Source organism: Aotus nancymaae, unplaced genomic scaffold (assembly GCF_030222135.1).
Source record: "Aotus nancymaae isolate 86718 unplaced genomic scaffold, 86718_ANA_hifiasm-v0.15.2.pri h1tg000083l, whole genome shotgun sequence".
NCBI lineage: Eukaryota > Metazoa > Chordata > Mammalia > Primates > Aotidae > Aotus > Aotus nancymaae.
The window spans coordinates 1,754,586-1,771,863 of record NW_026988498.1 but is presented as its reverse complement, the minus strand read 5'-3'; the positions used below and the strand labels follow the sequence as shown (position 1 = coordinate 1,771,863).

General features: G+C 38.2%; 1 protein-coding gene and 1 long non-coding RNA gene across 5 annotated transcripts in view; both read left to right on the top strand.

Annotated features, from left to right (window-relative positions):
• The first annotated feature begins 9,511 nt into the window (after positions 1 to 9,511).
• Positions 9,512 to 15,319, top strand: LOC105710889 (uncharacterized). Of its 3 annotated transcripts, none has more exons than XR_002478526.2 (4): positions 9,512 to 9,837; positions 13,589 to 13,720; positions 14,169 to 14,336; positions 15,230 to 15,319. It is a non-coding gene; the product is annotated as an uncharacterized LOC105710889 (long non-coding RNA). The 3 variants fall into 3 exon arrangements; XR_002478524.2 differs by having other exon boundaries at positions 9,514 to 9,828; XR_002478525.2 differs by having other exon boundaries at positions 9,515 to 9,810.
• A 21-nt stretch (positions 15,320 to 15,340) lies between these two features.
• Positions 15,341 to 17,278, top strand: part of LOC105710841 (aldo-keto reductase family 1 member C4) — a 37,056-nt gene continuing 35,118 nt past the window's right edge. The window contains exon 1 of one of the 2 annotated variants that reach the window (XM_021670594.2): positions 15,341 to 15,360. The gene's annotated coding sequence lies outside the window, so the exon portion shown is untranslated. The remainder of the gene's footprint in view (positions 15,361 to 17,278) is intronic. The other variant, XM_064369053.1, reaches the window with a different exon arrangement.

Below are 17,278 nucleotides of genomic sequence, written 5' to 3'. Positions count from 1 at the left end.
ATTCATGGGTTATATAAACAATGGACCCAGGTTATATAAACATGGGCTTATATTGATGGGTTATATAAACCCGGGTTATAAAAACAATTATTGACTTATCTACCAAATTTAAATAAAGATTTGAAAGGTGTATTTTTTAAATGACAAAACCGTAAATGAAACAATTTTCTATTGTAATATAAGTATTTCGGAAGCTTTCTTTTTCCAACGAAATTAAAAGGAACTAGATGCCAGGTGTCAGGTCTCACTACCTTCCCCTGATACCAGCCCTGACCTTTGCTTCACTGTGCAAGCGCTCAAGGTTTACCAAGGCTAGAGCTTCAGTGCTTTTCCTCACTCCCCTTCATGCCAATTTGCATTACAAAGTGAACTGCTCCTGCTGGTGGTCGTCAAGGTGTTTCTCTGTAACTCTTACAATGTATAGTTGAGCAAATTGAGACACAAATTTTATGTGACTAGTCCTTATTAGCACACTTAGTCTTGGAATACAAGTTTTCTTTCAGTGTAGCAATACCTCAGTCTAGTAAATAAAGTCTCCATTTTGCCCACTTCCGCGTCGGAGGACCACCCCTATCATTTTTATACAAATCTGATGCATATTAACACAAACCAAATGCTGCACTGGTCACTGTCTGGGGCTGATCAATGTCATGTAGGAGGAAACAAGTGATCGTGCATTTCACAGGCTGTGAAGAAAACTGAATCCGGTTCACTTGTTTCTTATCAAAGAGAATTTTTAAGTACATTATTATGCAGTCAAAATGAAATATTATTTAAGTAAATTTTTCTATTCAGAATATATCTAAATATCTATTTATCTATCTAATAAACTCATCCAACAGATTTGTAGAATGATTAGTGATCATATGTTAGAGGATAAAATACTTACGGCTATAAATCTCGTTTTTGTTCATGCCATGATGATATCCCATCTTTAGCTTGTGTCATTTGAAATAATCAACCATCTTACATCTTTCTCTCACACAGGCAGTATTCAAAAGAATGACTAGTGAGCATTTTTTTAAATGGTGACCCTCAATGAAGAAATTAAACAAAACCAAAGAAAATTTCTCTTTTTACTTTTCTGTCAGAAAATTAATTTTGTTTCTTCTTTCTTTTAATTGTAGTAGGAATATTCATTCCAAATGAAGGTGCAGTCATGATGATGTGGCAATCCTGCAAGGGTTCAAAGGGAAAGGGAAACAGAAACTCTGATATGATGTTTATCTCAGTATTAATCATTAAAAATGTTTGGACTTTGGGCATCATCTGCAGTATGCAAACACTGCTTTAATAGTATTTGTCTTTTCCATCCAGTTTTATAAGAAACCAGCAAAAGTAACTTCTCAAAAAACCAATAACTATTTATATAATTTGTGATCTTGTTAAATATTATTCATAAAGAAAAAAGTAATTAAACTCACGAATTCTCACATGGCATAATTTTACTTGTGTCTCCCTTTGGAGGACAGATTAGAACATGATCAGGCCAGCGGCTGTGGCTCATGCCTGTAATTCCAGCACTTTGGGGGGCCGAGGTGGTTGGAGTACTTGAGGTCAGGAGTTTGAGACCAATCATGGCCAACATGGTGAAACCCTGTTTCTACTAAAAATACAAAAATTAGTTGGGCATGGTGGCGGGTGCCTGTAATCCCAGTTACTCAGGAGGCTAAGGCAGGAGAATTGCTTAAACTAGGGAGGCAGAGGTTGCAGTGAGCCGAGATTGAGCCACTGTACTCCAGCCTGGGTGACAGAGCAAGACTCTGTCTTAAAAAAAAAAAAAAAAAAAAAGGAAAATGATTAACGTCTCTGAGGAATCCACACCAATATCTGTTGTTTTCTGACATTTAAAGCATGCCATTCTGACTGGTGTAAGATAACATCTCAATGTACTTTTGATTTGCAACACCCTCTTTGCTTCTATTCACTTCTTCCTAAAAGAAACAATAAAAAAAAGTTAGGTAAATTACTACACATTGAAGCAATGCAATATAATAGAGCCATTTAAAATTTTCACACAGAGTGTCATCAGCAGGATGCTGAATTAGAAGGCTCTTAAATGGAATCATCAGAAAAAAATCTGAAATAAACTAAAATAAACTTATTTATTTATGGAGTGGCTCAGTAGATATGCAGGGTGACTATAGACGCATAGATGCCATTGGCAAGAGATTGGGGAAAAGATGTACAATAGACCATCTATGGCACTGAGGAGAAGCTGAGCTGTGAATTTTTGACACTATAATGTATTGAAAAGCTGTTGGGTATTTGGAGAAATCAAATAGGGCAGACATAATCTAGGCAGATGCATGTTCCAAAGAGATCTGAGAAGACCCTAAGTTTTCATGTAGGGCTGATGCTGAGACTAAGAATATGACAAGCATATTAGCTTTTCATTGTCATGACACAAAAAGAATCTATGTAGTTTGTGAAATGTGGCTGTTTTTCACATGTGTGATACAGGCAATAACAAAGCATACAAACAAACAGGAAAACAGGATTCATTATGAGAAAGATAAATTGACAGAAACTACGAAGAATTACAGGCATTGATATTTGTAAAGAAAGACTTTTAAATTTTTATTTCTTATTAAAATCAAAAAATTATTTTAGATTGAACAGGCACATGTGTAGGTTTGTTATATAAGCACATTACATACTTGTGAGGTTTGGTATCTAGGGTACACATTACTCAAATAATAGACATCGGACCTCTAGTGTACACATCACTCAAATAGTGAACATTGTACCCAATAGGAAGTTTTGGAACCTTTGCCCCTTTCTCCACCTTTCTCCCTTTTGAAGTACCTGATGTCTATTATTTCCGTGTTTATCCATGTGTACCCATTGTTTAGCTCCCTTTTATAAATGAGAATATGCAGTGTTTTGTAATAAGTTTTAGTGAGCTTAGAATAATATCTCTGGTTCCATCCATGCTGCTGAAAAGGACATGATTTCACTCTTTTTAGTGGATGTTTAGCCTTCCATAAGCATATATGCCTAGTATATGTATGTACATTTAATATATATATGCATATTAGTATGTATATGTACATTTTGCCTTCTTTCCACATCCACACCAATATCTGTTGTTTTTTGGCATTTTAATAATAGTCATTCTGACTGGTGCAAGGTAGTATCTCAATGTGCTTCTGATTTGCATTTTTCTGATGGTTATAAATTAAAAGTTTCCCATATATTTGTCAGCTGCTCATATGTCTTCATTTGATGAATGTCTATTCATGTCTTTTGCCCAGTTTTTAATGGGATTGTTTTTCACTTGTTGAGTTGTTTGAGTTCCTTATAGAATCTGAATAAAAGTCCTTTGTTGGAACCTAAATTTAAAAATATTTTTCCCATTCTGTGGATTTTCTGTTGATGATTTCTCTTACTGTCCACAAGTTTTTTAGTTTAATTCCCATTCATCTGTTTTTGTTGCATTTCCTTTTGGGGGTCTTCCTCATTAATTCTTTGCCTAGCTCAATGTCGAGAAGAGTTTTTCCAAAGTTTTCTTCTAGGACTTTCACAGTTTCAGATCTTCCTTGTAGGTCCTTAATCCATGTTGCCTTAATTTTTGCTTATGGTAAGAGATAGGGGTTTAGTTTTATTATTCCACTTTGGCTAGCCAATTTTCTCAATGCCATTTAATGATTACAGTGTCTTTTTCTCATTGTTTGTTTTTCTTTAACTTTGTCAAAGATCAGTTTGTTGTATGTATGTAGCTTTATTTCTAGGTTCTCTATTCTTATTTATTCCTGTTGTATCAGTACCATGTTGTACCAGTTCGATGTTGCTTTAGTTACTATAGCCTGTTAGTATAATTTGAAGTCAGGTAATGTGATGCCTGTGACTGTTCTTTATGCTTAGGATTGCTTTTTTTTTTTTTAATGAAAGTTAGAATTTTTTTTTTATAATTATGTGGAGAATATTGTTGGTACTTTGTTAGGAATTGCATTGAATCAGTAGTTTGCTTTGGGCAGTATGATCATTTTCATGATATTGATTCTCTCAATCCGTGAGCATGGTAATCTTTTTATTTGTTTGTTTAATCCATGATTTTTTCAAATCAGTATGTTGTATTTCTCCTTGTAGAGATATTTCACTTGCTTAATTTTATTTGTATCTAGATATTTTATTTTGTTTTTATCTATTGTAAATGGGACTGAGTTATTAATTTGGATTTAGCTTTAACATTATTGATGTATAGAAATGCTACTGATTTTACTACATTGATTTTGTGTCTTCGAATTTCACTGAAGTTTTTTAAAAATCAAGTCTAGCAATCAGTCATTTGAAGGAGTCATTACAGTTTTCTAGGTATAAAAATGTGTCATCAGAAAAAATTGATAATTTGAATTTCTCTTTTCCAACTTGGATGGCTTCTCTTTTCTTTTCTATTGTCTGGGTTTTCTGGTGAGGACTTCCAGTTCTGTGTTAAATAGGAGTGGTGACAGTGGACATTCTTGTCTTTTTCCAGTTAGTAGGGGGAATGCTTTCAACATTTTCCCATTCAGGAAGATGTTAGCTGTGAGTTTGTCGTGTATGGCTCTTATTATTTTTAGATATGTCTTCAACATGTAGTTTGCTAAGGGTTTTATGAGAAAGAAATGTTGGATTCTATGAAATGCTTTTGTATCTCTTTTGAAATGACCATATGGTTTTTGTTTTAAATTTTGGTTATGTGAATCAAATTTATTGATTTGTGAATGTTGAAAACGCTTTCTTCCGGAATAAAACCCACTTGATCATGATAAGTTATCTCTTTGACGTGCTCTTGCTTTCGGTTTGCTAGTATTTTGTTGAGAACTTTTGCATCCATGTTCATCAGGGATATTGGCCTTTAGATTTTATCTTAAGTCATGTTGTCGACCGACTTTGGTATCAAGGTGATACTTGTTTCCTGGAAGGAGTTACAGAGAAATCCTTTCTTCTCAATATTATGACATACCCACAGGAAGGTTTGTTTCAGATCTTCTTTCATAAAATTTGGCAGTGAATCCATCTGGTCCTGGGGTTTTGTGGTTGTTGCTCTTTTACTGATGACATGGACTTGCTTATTATTGGTGTGTGTAGAATTTTTATTTCTTGGTTCAATTTTGAGAACTTGTATATTTCCAAGAACTCAATCATTTTCTTTAGGTTTTCTATATTGTGTGCACAGAGATGTTCATAGTAATATTTGTTAGTTTTTGTATTCTGTTCTAACAGTTGTAATGTCACCTTTGTCTTTTCTGATTTTGCTCTTTGAATTTTCTCTCTGTCTTTCTTGGTTGATATAACTAGCAGTCTATCATTTTTTTCTTAAGCTTTCAAATAATGAATTTTTAATTTCAGGAATTTTCCAGTCACAGATGTTATTTCCACACATCTGGGCACACTGTACTTGCATCCTATGAAATTGGGACAAGGCCAGCAGATGTGTCCTCCGGCTCCTCAGGTTCAGGGCGTGAACTGCTCCCAGGCCATTAAGAAACACTGAAGAGGAGCAATGGAGGTTATGTTGTGGACACCCCTGTGAGAATGGCCAGACAGGCAGTCTTGGGAGGGAACGGTAAGTATGGAGATGCGTGATTAGGATCAATAGCCATGGCAGTGGGGTCTGTGTTTAGTGTTTGAGCATTCCCACACTCTTCTGGCCTAGCAGACAACAGGAGCTGCAGCCACTTAGGCAGAACACAGAGCCTTGGGGGGAAATGTGTGCCTAGACTCATGTTTTGCTGCAGCTACCCAGCCTTTGGGATCCATGTAGGTTTAAGCAGTGCTTCTGCGTGTTCTCCAAGCTCTCCACTGACACTACAAAGGTCTGTGGGGATCATGGGAATTCCTGTAGTTAGGATCTCAGAGGTATCTCAGGGTGGAGACATTATTTGAAGAAAATAATCACTAGGAAGTTTGATTTGTACCCTCTTTTTCTTCAACTGTTTACAAATAAGTATAAATTTATGTTAACATGTACATAATATATAAGGTTGTAGTAAAATCAATAATGCAACATGAAGAGGAACCGAGATATGGAAAAACGGAATTATTTAGGAAATTGAAGTTAAGTGGGTATTGAGTCCAAAGATTTTTATGATTATAGGATGTTGTATATAATCTCCATGTAACTACAAAGATAATAACTACAGAATATAAACAAGAGAAAAATGAGAAGAAAATTCAAATATCACTCAAAAATCATACAAACACAAAAAATATAGTAATGAAACATATGGAAGACAAAGGAAACATGGAGAAAAAATGAAGAAACTCACTCCGTATTATTTCACACAGGTACTGTAACTTCACAGTGGGGATGCTTGAAGAAATGTGTTGTTAGGTGATTTCCTCATTTCGTGAACTGCGAATTTCTTACATTGATTATTAAATAGCCTCCTAATTAGTTTTCCATTTTATCCTTTACCAACCTGCATTCTACTCTCTACACAGCAGCTCAGTTTCATCCAGCGTCTCCTCATCCGTCTTAGAGTAAAAGCCAACTCCTTGCAGTGGCCTGCAGGGCTCTGCCTAAACATGGCCCTCCCTTCCTTTCTGACCTCTTTCCTAACCCTGCTGTTCCCAGAACACGCCTGCCCTGCCCTTGCGGCAGGGACTGTGCCCTTCAGATCCTTCTGCCTGAAGGCCTCTTCCCCAGCTGTCAGCAAGCTTGGCTTCCTCCGCTCCTACAGGTTTTTCCTCAAATGTGTCTGTCTCAGTGAGGGTTTCCTGTCTATGCTGTTCGTAGTTTCACTTGTCCCTGCACGCTTTCCCTGCTCTCCCTCTTTCCCTGCTTTTTCCCCTTCACAGCGCTTCCCATCATGCCACATGGTTCTCATTCTATATGCTTAATGCTTTTTTGTCTGCTTCTCTCTCCTTGAAAGTGAGCTCAACGAGGGCTTAGATTTTTGTCTCTTTTTTTTCATTTCTTTTTTTTTCTCTAGACCGCTCAGCAGGAGATTTTTGTCTCTTTTTAATGCCTACAACAGTATCTTGCACACTATAGATACTCACTAAATATTTATTTTTGAATGAAATACACTTTCATATAATTCTTGAATATGTTCCTTGGAGGCCATTGCAACATATTTTCTGACGCTCCTTCCACCCCATCTTACAGAATTGCATGTGTCCTTCTATCTCCTTGGGTGGATGGTGCTGTATTAGAATTGCCATTTGCACCCTCTCCCCTTGTGTGGGTTTCAAGCTGCTAAGGTTGTAGTGACCTGTGTGCAGCCATGTAGAGTTGAGCTAGTAGCTCTGTTCAGATCCTCAAAGGGCTGCGGAAAAGGCATAAGCCTGAAGCAGGGTCTCCCTGAAGGCTGAGAGGGGAATAACCTGCTTCCAAGGTCGGGGGGAACTGGCAGGACTTAGTTTTTTCTGGACTGTTGGAATGAAAACCTCAGTTTTTAGCTGTCTGGTGACCAGAGGCCCCACTCAGTTCCTCTCCATGTGGGCCTCTCCTACACTGCCGCCAATGTTATCAAAGTTTGAAAACAGAGAAAACAGTAGAGTTTCCTGCACAATGAAAGTCACAATTTTGTATTTCCTTATGATGGAAACAATAGCACACTTCCTTACAATAGTCAGTTGTTTAGAATAAAGACACAAGTACCAGCCACAGTTGATGAGAGGGTGTTACACAAGGGCACAATACCAGGAGGCAGGCCTCGTAGGGAAACAGCTTGCCATCTGCCCACCTGTTACCCAATAAACCGTGAGCTCCCTGAGAGCACTCATCTCCTTGGTAGCCTTTGAAAACCTGAGGAAGTAAAAATAGTTCCAGGAAACGACAGACGAACACCTTTCCAATTACAAAGGGAAGATGGATTCTGAAAAGTGTTTGCTACAAAGCATGACATCAAATCTATAAATATTTGAGGATAATGCTTAATGCAGGTTTCATGGGAAGAGGGGCAGGGAGCATGAGGCCATGCTTTGAATTTGCTAAGAATGAAATCGGCCCATTCTCTTTCACTGACACATTTCCTAGACTGACAAATTAGGGAAGTGAGAGAGAAATAATGTCTCTTTAGCAAACCATTTGGTACAAAATACAGGTTAACACTGCAAACATATTGACAAATTTTTAATTTATTGAATGATGAGCTTCAGGTTATTACCATCAATGGAGACATGCTTTTCTTGTGACTTGGCACAGAACTTAACCCCATCTCTGTAGGAAATTCAACAGTTTTACCACTGTAATGAAAGCAGTATACTTACCAAATTTAGAGCTGATACAATGTTGGGATAAATATAAACTACAGGGAATCAGAATCAGGCAGAATTTGGATCTTGCCTAGCCAGAACTATGGTTTCAAAATAAGATAAATGACAATGTCATGTTTCAGGATTACTTCTAACAAACACAGGTGGGAGAAGCACAGCGTAATAGAAACATGAAAGAAAATGCCACTTAGGCAGCTTATCTAGCTGAAGCTCCTTCTTAGTGGAGAGTGTAATTTCAATGATGTGGTTTTTATGACCTGCTTTGTAGAAGCTAAGAGAATAAAGAGAAGGTTGGTCAACCTCATCCAGTCATCTTCTCTTTTTATAATACTTCATAATGTGATAATTAAATTTATTACTTAAAATAAAAAAAAGAGGTGTTTTTAGCAACAAATGGTGACTCTGCTGACTATTTCAAAGTCAGTTATTTTGAACCCTTTAAGGTATTAACCTTCATCTAGACCTGCTGCCCTCAACTACAGGGGATGCAAGTGTCCAAGGTGAATTATGCAGGAGTCTTTTAGGCTGAGCGTCTTGGCATTCTGAATTGGATGCCATTTAAAATTTTCATTTTCTCATGGTTGTTGTGTGTGTGTTTATGTTTACAAAAGCAATTTAGGCCCTGGAATTCCAAATTGTTCTGTTAAGACCCAGGCCGCTTTGCTATCTCCTATCTTTGTTCAAAACAAACCAACCAACAAACAAAAAACAGCAATGAAAAGAAGGAGCCGTAAAGGATGTTAGGCTGTAGCAGGTGCATTTGGGATAAGTCGGAGATCAGAATCCTGCTGGAGACCAGGAGGGAGCTGAGCAGGCTGTTGTAGAAAGATACAATGGCTGGAACAAAGGCAAAAGCATAGAAATTTATCCATGATCTCAGACAAGTTTTTCCTGCAAAACATTCGAGGAAGCAAATCAGAAAAAATGGAGAGGGGTTGGACACAGGAGGGAGATATAATGGGAGTAGGGGTGGGTGTTCCTAAGAAATTTCATTACATGCGTGACTGGCGACAGACATCAAGCTTTATTCAAGGAATTCTAATATGCTGTTTTTAAAGGGATTAGTAATCAAATATAGGTGAGCAAGTTAACTTCAGTCCTGTAGTAGAATTAGTTTTTTGGAATGACCACCCTCATAACTTTGCATCTTGTAAAGGAAGCCTAGTATACTTATCAAGGACAAATTGGCATGGTTAATCTTTCAACTAAAGAATCAAGTTTGAACAACACAGAGGAGAAAATCGAAGTCCTCTGGCATTCACAGCATTTCCGAATGAGTGTCCTGAAAATACTCCCGTAGAGACGCACAAGAATCACAGCAAAGGATCTGGACTGACTCCAGCTTCGTTTTGAAATCATTGGCGGCTGTCATCTTCATCCTGCCCGCTTGTATTTGGGGCAAATAAAGAATACAGGAGCCTTGTTTCCTACTGGGCTGTCAGTGAGGAAAAGGAGGAAAGACAGATTAGCTGGGGACGATGACGGCTCTGAAGCAAAGCCATTCTGCGAGGCTGAATGATGGACACTTCATTCGAAAGCTGGGATTTGGCCCTTACGCTCCTGAGCACATAAGTGGACCCCAGGGGGTCTGAAGTTTGTTAGGTCAGCAGTACTTGCAAGGTTTGTTAGGTCAGCTGTAATTGTACATGTAGTGATTTTTCATTTCATTTCAGACCTGCACCTGGTAGACAGAGGATGCTTGGAAAGGCTCATCTGGGCTTCCATTTCACTGTCTCTAACTTGCCTCTCTCAAAGTCACAGAAATCTTTTTTTGTACTAAGTAGCATAGCAAGCTATTAACTATGGGGATTCTGAGATTGATAATTTTGTGGGTATATTATCTTTCTTACTATTAAAAATATCAGTGCTACCTAACATATCAAATGCTTTCCATGTGTTTTACATGCATTATTTTATTTAATTCCTTAACAACTGGCCTAGGTAAGTACTCATTAAAATTTGTTACATTTTAAAAGTGCAAGCTCAGTCTGCTCTCATCTTTTGCTCTGGTCAGAGTCACTCTACTCTTGGTTAGAAACATGAAGGGCGAAGGGCCCAGGGGGAGTGAAAAGCCAAAGTGAATACTTAGTGACAGCTTTGCTGTGAGGTTGTTGGTGCTGGAAGTATTTGGCAGAGAGTTTCAACCATCTAAACTTTTTGTCATATAAGAAGCCACTGTGATTCTGTTACAGTGCCATCAATATATTAAAAACGTAATAGTCTCTCATTTTGAGGTATTACCAGAAGTGTTTTGTCTTATGACCAAGAAAATGAAGGATTATGGACACGAAGGGTGAGGTTGGAGTTAAAATTTAATAAGTGAAAGAAGACAGTTTTCTGTAGTACAGAGGAGGCCCATATGGATTGTTAACTATGAGGTCAGGTCTAAGGTTTTATGGACAGGGAAGGGAAAGAATGTGTTGACTGGTCTTGGAGAAAGTGTAATTCAGCTTGGCCTGGGACCTTGGCCCAGGAGCAATCAGATGCTGATGTGATAATTCATCAAAGCTCATCTCACAGTTCACATGTCCTCAAAATGAAAGGAAAGTGCCCACCAGAGCCCGTGTACACGTCCACAAAAGGAGAAGAGACTTTGCTAGAAGTTTGTTGGTTATACAAAGGACAAACGTGTTTCTCTGTTAGGTCTTGTTCTCTTAATAGTGCAGTTGTTGGCATGTATTAGGCAGAAAAGACAAAGGTGTTTTTATATTGGGCCTTGTTTTTTACCTGAGTGAGCTAGGGTTTTGTGTTAAGTTCCTTATCTGTGTGTGTAGTCTGATATTTTTAGGCTGTTTCTCTGTTCAAAGGAGTTTTACCAAGAATTCACTCTAACTATTTAACTTTTTTCTCTCATTTTTACCCTCAGGAGTGGAGTCCCTCGTTGTTAGCGAGACTGGTGTTGACTTTTCTGGATATTTATTCTTGGAGGGTGGTGTCATGTGGGGAATAGTAGTTAGAGTTTTTCTTGGGGTTGGTTTAAGGGTCTTTGGAAGAAATATGTTTATGTGTAGTGTTATTAGTATTATTATTTAGAGTTTGATAGTTTTTAGGTGAGAAATACTTTGGGCTATTAGAGTATATGTATTAAAATGAAACAAGGGGGCATAAGGATAGTTTAAAAATTCTGAGGTTGTTGGTATGTCCTGATGATTGGTGGCTGTGGTTATATCTGTTAAGATCTGGGTGTATGAAAGCTTGGTTTTGGTAGGTTGTTGGTATGTCCTGATGATTGGTGGCTGTGGTTATATCTGTTAAGATCTGGGTTTATGAAAGCTTGGCTTTGGCCTTCTTTTCTCAAATGAAGAAACCTCTGGGTATGAGTATTCTATTTATTCTCATGACCTGGTAGGGTTTGTAGGGTCATTGTTCAGAACTAGAATATTATTCCTAGCCAAAATTTATATTTTTATGTTTTTATAATTTTTAATTAAAAACATATTTTACTGTTTTCATGTACTTTGCATGTGAATTTGTTTATAGCAGTCCCAATTACATGTCATAGTGGTCATCTTTAGTAATCTTTAATGTAAAACCTGCCACGTTGTTTTAATTATGTATTAGGCATAAAGTCTGACTTTTTCTAGTATAGTTACAGGTGTGGTTAGTTCCATGTGTCCTCAGGTCTTATTAATTGTGAAGCAGGCAGTCTAACAGTTTTTAAAGGTCAAAGAAGTAGTTTGCAATCTTAAAATACTTAGTACATTTAGTATATGACTTTATAATTTAGACCACATATTTATATCTTGAAAACATCTGTCTTTTACCAATACTTTTTAAAACTTTTTATTTTTTAAAGATTAAAATCATGTGAACTAAGAGGCATTATAGCTTTTACTTTTCCTTCAAAATAGTTAGTGGTTTTTATTTTTTTTAGGTCAATTAATTAGAGTTCTTTTTTTATAGATATCACATGCATAACATATATGTGACTAGCCAGAAGAAGATCTAGTAGTTGTAAGATTTTCTGTTTGTCAATCTTTTAATTGGATTATTGATCTCAGGGTGAAAATTTAGACAGAAATGTTAAATTTCCCTTTAACATTTCTAGGAAATCACAAAAACAGTACCTATTTGAATTACATTCCTGATTACTATAACAGCTGCTGAGTTTACCCAACAAGAATATATCCACAGTTTGTAAAAATGCTGTAACATTGTATACAAAGAAGCAATAGAAGACATGACAGCCATGAAAAGAAAGGAGGAAAATGCAGTAGGAAATGCTGGAAGTTCTGGTGCCAACGCCCTGACAGGCCGTTGGGAACTGGAGTTAGTCCAGGGGCCTTCAGGTAACATTGAGGTGTAGCCTCCGCCGGAAACTTCCAGTTGTCTTAGGGCATCTTTTTAGCTGCATGTGACAGCTAGGGCTTCTGTGAAAGGAATGGGGTGGAACAGAGTTAACATTCCAAATACCTGAGGACGATGGGGATTGAAAAAGTCCTCTTCGGGAAGCCTGTCCCCTGAGTCTTGTAAGGCTGGCAGCCGCCCTATTCACTGACAGGAACCCAGCGTTTCACTTACTCTTGTTAGAAAATAAAAACTGAAATGAAAGTAAAGAGTTTGGAGATCAGCTCCTGCTTACCCTTCCCATGAATCCCATTCCCAGCCCATGCACCAAAAGTATTTTACAGTCTCACCAATGTATCAAAAATGTAGAAGTCTCTCATGAGGTATCAGCCAAAGTTTTTTGACTTACAACCAAGAAAATTGAGGAATGTGGACACAAAGGGTGAGGTTAGAATGAAAGTTTAATAAGTGAAAGAAGAAAGCTCTCTGTAGTAGAGAAGGGGCCTGAATGGGTTGTCAACTGTGAGGTTGGGTCTGGGGTGTTTTTAACTGGGAAGGGAAGGAATGCGTTGACTGGACTTGGAGAAGGTGTTACTCAGCTTTGCCTTGGACCTAGGCCCAGGACCAATTAGAGACTGAAGGGAAAGTTTTGTCCAGGACCTTGGTCCGAGCCTGGGAGCAATCAGAGACTGAAGTGATGATTTTTAGTGGCTCAGCTCACAGTCAAAAGCATGTCCAAAAAAGGAAAGGAAAGGAAAATGCCCACCGGAACCCACCATAGCCCACAGTGTACATGTCCACAAAAGGAGAAGAGATTATTTTCTAGAAACCTGTTGGTTATACAAAGGACAAAGGCGTTTCTATGTTGGGTCTTGCTCTCTTATTAATGTAGTTGTGGGCATGTCTTGGGCATAAAGGACAAAGGTGTTTTTGTGTTAGGACTCGTCTTTCATCTGAGAGGGCCAGAGACTTGAATAAGTTTCCTTATCTGTGTCTGCAGCCTCATTTTTTCAGACCATTTCTCTCTTTAAAGCAGTTTTACCAAGAACCTGCCCTAACTGACTAACTTTTTTCTCTCAATTCCACTCATTAGGAAATGAGAGGGGAAGACTTAGGAGGCATAACGCCCAATAGGGACTAGATTGTGCATCTCACGAAATACACTATTCAGCCATCCACTCAGTTAATTGCAGGGAAATTGAAGTGTCACTCTCTGCACTGTGAGGTAAGGCCAGCTCTGGGGTTGCTTTGCAAGAATTGCTCTAAAAATGACAGAACAATGTGCTTAATCTTGGTAGAACTATAACATTAGACGTCAATAGAAAAACAGGTGTCAGGTGGGGCCAGTTGGTTTTCAGTTATCCATTTTATCCAGTAAGTATAAGGTGTGTCTAACATATGTCATATTACATTTTTACAATTGATTCATATGGAATGAGATGTGATTTTTCCATGCTCCAGGGTGAAGCCAATTTCTCTAATTCATTTGGGAATAGAAGTTACCCTGGAGTTTAGTCAGTGTCCTCAGAATACAGGTCTATCACTGAAACCTACGTCATCAAAATTGGAGGAAGAGGCCAGCAAGAAACTGTCGGTGAAAATGCTGTTGGGAAAATGCAGTGATTTTCTCTGAGTTGGGAAGATCATCACCTCTTCTTACTCCTGTCTTTTAGATTTCCAAAAGCCAGGCTGCCAAGGCCACCAAAGTGGCTATTGATGTAGGCTTCTGCCATATTGATTCAGCATACTTGTACCAAAATGAAGAGGAGGTTGGACAGGCCATCTGAGAGAAGATTGCTGATGGTATCATAAAGAGAGAGGACGTATTCTACACCACCAAGGTGAAAGTTCTGTGTGTGCAGTGGCCAGAGGCCACCGTCAGTTTAGATATGTTATTTTGAAATGAAAATATGGTCTAAGTTGAATTCTTTACCTCCTAATATTGTGAAGGTACATTATAGAAACAGAAACAGAAATGACTTGCTTACTCTGAAATATGTTACCAGTAGAACACAGGTCTTCAGTGTCTCTGATCATCAGACAGTATTCATACATAAAATGGAAATAATGATACTTATCTCCTTTAACTGTAGTATGGATTAACCAAGCCACTATGGGTCCACTCCTTCAATTTTTCAGTAGAGGCTCTCAGGACATAGCAAGAAAGGTCAGATATTATTCAGAAAAGGGAGCCAGACAAGAAAATACTTTTTCTCAAATAGGCATTGAGTTTTCTGAACTTTCTAAAATTGTCCTAGGTGGAAATCCATGCTTCCAACGTAAACAGCTGAGGTCTCCAAGGATGCACCCTGTGTATGTTTATATCAATAACAACTTCTTTTGAGCATGCGGGTCTCTCAGAAGAATCTTTCTAGGAATTTATCATACAGGACAAGAGATTCTGTTCTCCCTGTCCTGCCATTTCTTGACTCATTTCAGTGGATGACTTCTCTAACCCTTGATACGTTAAAGTTGATTTTCCTGCCCCATCTTAGTTTTAGTCACAGATTTCTTACATTGCAGTAATTCAAGGAAATCTCAGTATCCCATCAAGGACCTGATTTACACTGAGTAACTTATATTTAGCCCCAGCTCTTTTAGCTTTAGACCACAGGGTTTTAAGACTCACATCTCAACGTCTGACCATGAAGTTTAATTTTGGTCCCCAAATGTGTGAAATTATAATCCACTTTGTTTCTTTTGGCCACTGCAACTTTGGGCTACTTTCTTTCAGCCAGAATATGTTCGCCCAGCCCTGGAAAGGTCACTGAAGAAACTTGGACTGGACTATGTAGATCTCTTCATTATTCATGTACCATGGACTATGTAGATCTCTTCATTATTCATGTACCATTCGCTATGAAGGTCAGCTTTTGTTTTTACTTGTTATGCTCAAGACTGTTTCATCATTGTTAGAGGCACCTGAATTATCTCGTTCTAGCTTGGTTTCCTGGGTTCTTCCTGAGAGAGGTAGATTTGAGTGAGGTGCATAGGACTGCTAAATCTCTTATGAGTCTCATTCACAATTGAGTGACTCTACCATCAAGATTTTCTGTCTATCCTTGTCCTCCAGCCTTAAGGGGGTTTCAGATTCAGTGATCTCACTTCCTCTACCCTTGACAGTTGAGGACATTGACCTGTATTTCTCAGTGCTTGTGTTCCTGAGTGGAGGCCCTGAGCCATTAGGGTCCTCAAGAATGTTGAGTTACCACAGACGGCAGAGATACAATGGGAAACCTTACCTCTGCAGGGGAGGGTGTCCCATATGTACCCCTCAGCCCAACAAAAGAGAGGTACCTGGGATAGCACATAGGGCACAGCTGAGCTCCTTTGGGCTTCACTGGTCCAACCTCTCATTACAGTGCACATTGGCTTAGCACATCGGATGTCCTCGCTATCTGAGTTGGGTGAACATAAACTGGGGCTAAACCACTGATGAGTTATTATATTAAGTGCTGTCCTCCACACGCCTCTACACCAGCTTGTCCTTGGTAAACAAAATAAATTCCAACTTCAGGTATCTAAAGGCACAGATATATTTTTGGCTGAGATAGAAAGGTCTTTAAAAGTCGAATCTGAGATTCTTTTAAATAGCTTCAGCAAAGCCAATTTATAAAGAGCCTATTGCCCAATAATTATTCTTGCTGCAAGATATGCAAATAATCAGGCCAAGAATAATAAGACTAAGACATATTTTTCAAATAAATTCGTTCTCTCATTATTTGTCTTTGGTAAAAACCAGGGACTGGAGAGAAAAAAATATTTCAAAAGAAACTATAGTGGTTGGGCATGGTGACTCATGCCTGTAATCCAAGCACTTTGGGAGGCCAAGGTGGGTGGATCACAAGGTTAGGAGATTGAGACCATCCTGGCCAACATGGTGAAATCCCAACTCTAATAAAAATACAAAAATTAGCTGGGCGTGGTGGCATATACCTGTAATCCCAGCTACTTGAGAGGCTGAGGCGGGAGAATCACTTGAACCAGGGAGTTGGAGATTGCAGTGAGCTGAGATCAAGTCACTGCACTCCAGCCTGGTGACAGAGCGAGACTCCTTCTAAAAACAAATAAAAAGAAACTATAGTACACCCGATATTAGCTTCTACCCTTGTCTATTGTTTCTCAGTTTTTATCATTTGCCTACAATTTATCTGGTCTGAATTCTAAGTTATTTTCTGCCTGCAAGTCAACAAAATTATGTTTCCATTTTTTTCTCCTACTTTCTTTACTTGGAATCACCAAACATTTAAATATATATAGCAGCTATATATGTATTTGTACTTACTGCCTATAGAGTTTTTAGTAGTAAAGACTAAATCTATTTTCCAGGACTACTTTCCTTTTCTTGTTATTATCTGACCTTGGTTTCTTTTTTTCTATTTTTTATTTCTATCTGTCCATATTTTCTTCCATATGACACAAGACTTCACAACCTCCTAGGAATTAGCCTTCCTAGCAACATGGGACATGATCTAGGAATGAGCCTTCCTAGGACAGGAAAGAAAGAAAAATATATTCTCTGGACACCAAATTGACTATGCCAGAAGGAAAGTTAAGCTTGGGAATGGAGTCATCCAAAAGCTGCCTTCCTTTTATTTCCAAAAAAATAGCTGTAATTTTGCATGCTCACTATATCGTATGTAAAATGTAGATTTACTGAGTGAAAGACAAATGCACAATTGAATTTTTCCTCTACTGCTTTCTTTTCCAATGTAAGATGTAGATTCAGTGAGCACTAATCAGAGGCTCACAAGAGTGTAACCACTTGCCTCATTGTGTACCT